This window comes from Nomascus leucogenys, chromosome 22a (assembly GCF_006542625.1).
Source record: "Nomascus leucogenys isolate Asia chromosome 22a, Asia_NLE_v1, whole genome shotgun sequence".
Taxonomy (NCBI): Eukaryota; Metazoa; Chordata; class Mammalia; order Primates; family Hylobatidae; genus Nomascus; species Nomascus leucogenys.
This window is the reverse complement of record NC_044402.1, coordinates 5235321-5241827: the sequence shown is the minus strand read 5'-3', so window position 1 is coordinate 5241827 and position 6507 is coordinate 5235321.

Below are 6507 nucleotides of genomic sequence, written 5' to 3'. Positions count from 1 at the left end.
CACTGTGCCCGGCCAATTTTTTAAAATTCTAAGAGAAAAAAATAAAACAAAAAACCTTTGCCAATCTCCATATTGAAAGGCCTGCTTTGAACTCCTCCAGCCCAGGCCCCCAAGCCCTGTAAGTGTTAGCCCTGCCCTCCCCTCCTGGGACCTGACCCAGATCCTTAAGCAGGAGCTGGCAGGAGGTAGTCAGCTCCGCCTTGCCTTGGAGCAATGGTTCTGTTGGTCTTTTTGGGGAATAAGCAGCAGTCACATGGCTACATTGCTGCTCAGGAGTTTGAGACCAGCCTGGGCAACATAGTGAAACCCCATCTCTCCTAAAAATACAAATACAGTACTGAGATACTGTGGCCCGGGATTTCCAGGTGGAAGCTGCTCTCTGAATCAAGACGGCCCAGGAGGTCGCCTGTCTGCCCTAGGGTATTGGACAGCACATCCCCAAAGAAATCTGCGATTGTGCCGGCCAGTCCCCAATGTGGTCGCTCCACGTGGAGGCTGGGCCAGACATATGGGAGGACACAGGATTGAAAAGCCGGCCAGAGTGGACAGGGCTGCAGAAGAAAGATGGGGTGCACAATGTTGGGGGACCCTGGACAGCACCTGTGGATGTAGCCGCTGCTCCTGACTACTTCTGGAAGCTTCCACAGACCCACAGAATGATGGCCAGCAGCACACATGGATGTGGCTGTGCCAGTTTGTTGATTGGTTGGTTGTAGAAAAGAATTTTGCCTTGCCCAAAAAGAGTTCAGGTCTTTGCTTTCAACTCCTGGGAGGTGATCTCTAGGCCCTTGGAATGTCCTGCCAAAGAGTGTCTTCTCCCTGCAGGCTTTGGGCCAGACCAGCAAGTCTAGCAGGGTGATTTGAGGTGGGCAGTTTGAGTCACACGGTAACACGGGATCAGTTAGACGTCCGGGGGGGCTTTTGACTGGGGTCTCCCAGGTAGATGATTGACGATGGAGGCCCCAGGGAAGATCCTGAGCTGAATGCCAAAGCTTGGGCGAGCTTCCCTAGTTGACAAAAACCCCACGTCACAGGAAGTAACGCTGTCCATGACCCCATAGGGAGAAGACAACAGGAAGCCTCATGTCTGGAACTTTCCTGAACTCTGCCCCATGTACCTCCTCCCTCGGCAGAGTCTAATCTGTCCCTTTCATAAGCTCACTGTGAGCACAGCAGCTTTCAGTGAGTTCTGTGAGTCCTTCCATCAAATTTTGAAAACGAAGCATGGTCTTGGGAACCTCCAAACCTGCAGGTGGTGTCAGAAGTGAGGGTGGACTTGTGGACTGTCCCTTATGTCACAGCGACTCTCTGATTGGCAGATGTCCATGCAGAACAGAGTGCTGGATATGTTGGCTGTCACCTTGGTAAGCAGGATTTTGAGGAAGAGCAGTTGATGTCTGTCCCCTCTTATAGGTTATCCTTGAGTAGTTGAGAGAGAGAGAGAGACAGAGAGACAGAGAGGGAGAGGAGACTTCCTGCCTCAGCTCAGAGCTCACAGGGTAGCTGCTTCCTGGCAGATCTGTGTTAGGGTGTCACCCCGCAAAGTTGGAGTGAGGGAAAAGGGGAGTGGGGGAGGGTGTGCACAGGAGAGCGCAGGAGAAGCACAGCCTTTGTTCTGTCTCCTGGGATGACTTCAGAGGCTGCCTGAAAATTCTTATGTGCAGCATGTGTATGGGCGGTGGGAGGGAGAAGAAATGATCCCAAACTCTTGTCTCCCATTGGTCAAAGCAACTGGGGAGAGATCCCTAACCTCTAGAGAAATTGGAGTGACAGATGCTGGTTCCCCTCGGTGTGTGTGGGAGGGAGGGAGCCTGGGTTAGAAGCTGCGTTTTGCGGGAGACCTGGCAGGCTGGCCTGGGCTGGGTTTCCTGGGCAAGAACTCCTGGGGGCACCCGGCTTCCTTCCAGCTGTCGAACTTCCTAAATGAACATCCAACATATCCTTCTTATGAGGAAGAGAGGAGCCTTAAGGACTTTGGTCCCTGGGATGGAACCAGAACCAGTAGAGTTTGAGCTAAAAACAAAGACCGCCTTAAGGAGGGCCGGCTTTTAGAAAGCCTCGCTTGTTTGGGAAGCTTCCTAAAATAACACTGTTCGAAAGCTAAGACAAGAGCTCAGTTGTGCAAACCACAGGGAGTTTTAATCTGTGTGCCTGCTTGTGCCTGCCAGCTCAGCACGTGCTCGGAATCGGAGGCCAGTCTCTGGAGGGTTCTCTGCTGGAGTGGCTTGAATGAGGCCTTCATGCAGAAGCAGATCCCACCCTCACTTCTCTGAAGGATGATAGCAGGCTCCAGGGCCCTGAGTGGGGCACTGATCAAACGCGTGGGTCCTTCTTAGGATCTTTTTAATGGGCTGCTCCTTTTTAAATGATGCTCAGTTCTCAGTGGGCGTCTCTGCCCTTCTGAAAGAGGAGGCTGCCTCCTGCCCACCCCCATCGTAGGCAGCGGCAGCCAGGGTCCTGGCACGGGGAGGGAGCCGCCACTGCCGAGGAGGGTCTCTTCCTGTGAGCAGCTGCGGCTGGCTGCCCAGAGCTTTCTGGGGAAGTAGGATCAGAGCTGTGGCTCTGATGGGGTTTTCTCTGCCCAGGGGGAGGGGTAAGAAAAATGAAAAAGTCAGGTCACTGCTACTTGTCCTGGAAAGAGACTGGGGGAAATGTTATAATGTTTTGGCTCAAATCCTCTTTGTGAGAAGGTTCTGTGAGTCCAGAAAGGACAGGGTCACCATCGGACTTCTAAGGGTGATTGGACACTGGGTGCCAATAGAGCCTCCCAAGATTCTGCTGCCAGGGGAGGGTGGTGGGGGTCGGTCACAGCAGGAGCTGACATTTTCTGGCAAATGCTGCCTTATTTGTCACTGCACCCAGAAAATTAATGGTGGTAACAGGAGCAGTTTCTGCCAGCCAGGCTCGCTGCTAAGCACACAAGCGCCTTTAAGCCTCACCGCAGCCCTTAACCTCACTTCCAAATGCACCGTGCTCTAAACGTTGAGGACGTTTTCCTAAGCTTGGCAGCGCAGCCAGATGTGATTCGACACAAGGCTATCTGTGATCTTTATTGATCCCTTGGAGTGAATATGCACACATCACACTGGGAGATATCGATGTTTGATTAGGAGGTGCTATCCCGGCCCCTGGGGGTTGTTATGTAATAGATGGTATAAGCGCCATGTGACCTGTCTGAGAGCCACACAACTTGAATTTCTAGTAGACATCTGGTCTTGAGGCTTCCGGAGAAGGGACTTGGGACCTATATTAGCCTTATTTTATAGACAGGTCATTTGAAGCGTTGGAGTCAGGAAGGGAAGCTGAAGCTGGGATTTACTCCCAGCTCCTTGAGACCTGAAGCTGGGGCACTTTGCAGGCTTTCAATGCAAAACCCAGTCTGGCTCTGAGGTACAGGCTCAGTTTGCTGGAAGGAAAGATTTCTCCAGTGTTGCCTGGATTTGTGTGGCCGTCAGAAGAGCACAAGTCGTGTCAAGTTCATGCAATGCTACTGACAATGAGTGAACACTGCCATCACTTTCACAGTTGCCATGATGATCTCATCTGAGCCTCACAGCCCTGGGAGTGGGTGGCATCACCCCCATTCGACAGGGATACTCAGGACCCTGGTGACAGGCTCACAGGTCACCTGACTGGGAGGGGAAGTCAGGGATCCAGGCTTTGCGCAAGGTTTGCAGCAGTTTCCCCTACACTCCAGGAGGCAGGGGCAACTTATGAAATGAGACTAATTTGGAAGCTGCTGGATAACTGGAGATAGGAGTGACCTGGGCCCTGCCCCCAGGGAGCGCAGTCTAGTTCAGGAGCAGAGCTGCAGCAAGCTGAGGGCAGAGATCACCTAAGACAGCACATCTCCAGGGACCCTTCAAGGGCTGTGAGCCCAAGGGACCCTGGCTGGCGGCTGGGGGCACCTGTGGCCTCTCTCCTGTGCACCCTCCCTGTGGCCCTGAGCCCTGAGGGAAAGGCTGGTCCAGGGAGGCCTTGCCTGGGAGGGGTGGAGAGGAAGCAGCTAAGGTTGGTGCTCTCCTGTCAGCACCTCTGGCTTCCAGGCCCCCCCCTGCAATTTAGGGGAATGGTTGGGACTGGCTTTCTGCAAGTGCTAATTTTCAGCTCTTGCGTTCATGTGGAACCTAAAATTAATTAGCTTCGACATGAGCTCCAGCCTGAGCGCATAAAAAGGATCCTCGTTAGGAAAACTTCGCCCTTTGGTTGACAGGAGGCTGGCAGCTGGAAGTCAGATCTATAGAGCAGTGACGGTGCAGCGGCTCGGCCAGGAGAAGTCCCACTTGCCCCTAACCCTTCAGCTCATGCCTGCCTCCCCAAGAAAACTGGGTGCTTCCAAAGCCCATTACCACCCCGCAGGTGTTCCTGAGTGTGGACCTAATCGCAGGCTTTGAGGAGCCCTGGGCTATGCAGTAGGAAGCCCTGGAGGATGTCATTTGGACGGGATGTCAGAGAAGGCCCATTTAAGGTGACTTAGGTAGTGACATTTAAGGAGGACCCCACAGTAGGAGTTAGCCAAGCAGGGGACAGAGGGAACAGCTTTCCAGGCAGGGGAACAACCCTTGCAAACACCGTGAGTTGAAAAAGAGCTTGGCAGAGAGCCAGGGTGTCTGGAGCATAGAGAATGCTGCGGAGTGTGGTGGAGACCTGAAGGTGGCAAGGGACAGTCTAGACCGGGCTTTGGAGGCGGCAGGAGCGTTTGATCTTTATTCTAAGAACTGTAGGGATCTAGAAGGGTTTGGGCAGGGAGAAGACTGGCCCAGGCACCTTCCAAAAAGACCCTCTCCCCCACTGCTCTCTCCAAAGAGGGAAGAATCCCCCCAGCCCCTTCCCCACCCCCCAACAGCATCCAGCGCCACTGCCATCGTCACTGTGGGTAATTGCTAGGTGTGCCGGGCAAGTGCTTTCTCTTCTGCTGAGCCGGCAGCGGGCAGGCAATAATCACAGCTTTCACCATCCTCCCTCCAGCCAGCCTCCACCCCCCTATACCCCGCCCTCATATCCTTTATTAGGCAGAGCCCTGAGGAGGCTGCAAAAAGGCTCAGGACCCAAGAACTGAGAGGGTCCTTGGAGGCTGCTGAAGAGGTGAAGGGCATCAGGCCAGTCTTTCCAAACATAATAATAAATAATGTTGCTGTCATTTGTAATAAGAATGATAAGGAGACAGCATTTGCCAAGCCTTTCCTATGCTCAGGCATAATTGCTTGAATTTCCTCATTGAATCTTATCTGTGTGTGTGTGTGTGTGTGGTGTGTGTGACGGAGTTTCACTCTTGTTGCCCACGCTAGAGTGCAGTGGCGCGATCTTGGCACGCTGCAACCTCTACCTCCTGGGTTCAAGCGATTATCCTGCCTCAGCCTCCCAAGTAGTTGTGATTACAGGCATGCGTCACCACGCCCAGCTAATTTGAACTCCTGACCTCAGGTGATCCACCTGCCTTGGCCTCCCAAAGTGCTGAGATTATAGGCGTGAGCCACCGCGCCCGGCCTAATCTCTTTTTTTAATTTGTAATTTTTGGGGTTCATAGTAGGTGTATATACTTATGGGGTACAAGACGTTTTGATACAGGGATGCAATGCATAATAATCACATCAACCTCATTCAATCTTTTACTTCAACCTTATGAGATGGAGACGGTTATGAGCCCGTTTTACAGAGCAAGAAATGAAGGTGTGGAGAGGCAGAGTGACTTGCCCAAGATCCCGCAGCCCGGTGGCACATGGTGCTACACTGGGGCATATACCTCAGCATGACCTCCCTTCACCCTCTCAGTCCACAAGGGTTCCTTGGTACCCACTAGCATGGGGTTGGGAGTCTGTCCCATTATGTCGGCCACACCCCCAGCCCCGACTAGGGGCGGCCCTAAGAAGGCCGTGTGACCACACCCCCCACGGCCCCAGCTGATTGGTCCAAGGTAGACACACCCCTGGAGGGTAGCCAATCCACATGCCGGGGTGTGGCGTGCAAAGATGAGCGAGACCAATCCCGGGGGCAGCGAAGCAGAGAGAAGGAGCCTGGCCTAGGATGGTGCCTCTGAGAGGGCCAATGCGCAGAGAGAGGCGGAGAGGGAGTGATGTCCAAGGAGACCCAAGGCACGAGGCAGAAGCCAGACTTCAAGGGAGACGGGAGGAGAGGAAGAGGCTGACCCAGAGGGGTGCCACCATCGTGGACCCAGAATGACTCCCCTCCTGCTCCCTCCCTGGCTGGGCTGTCCAGCTAGAGCAGGTCTTGTGTGGGTCTCCCCTTCCCGCAGGTGGGGCCGACAGGATGTGAGAGGGAGTCCCAGAACAGCTCCTGAAAGGGACCGGTGCAGCTGGCAGGCACCAACTTGCCCTTCCTCTTTCCCCCTCCTCCTGCTGGAAGGAGGAAGTGGCAGCTGGAGTCATCCTGGGAGCATGAGGTCACTTCAGGGACAGAGATCATGCCCCATCGATGAACGAGGAGGCCTCCTGCTGCCGGCCCACCAGCCCTGCCTCCTGGCCTGTAGATTGCTCGTGAGGTGAGACA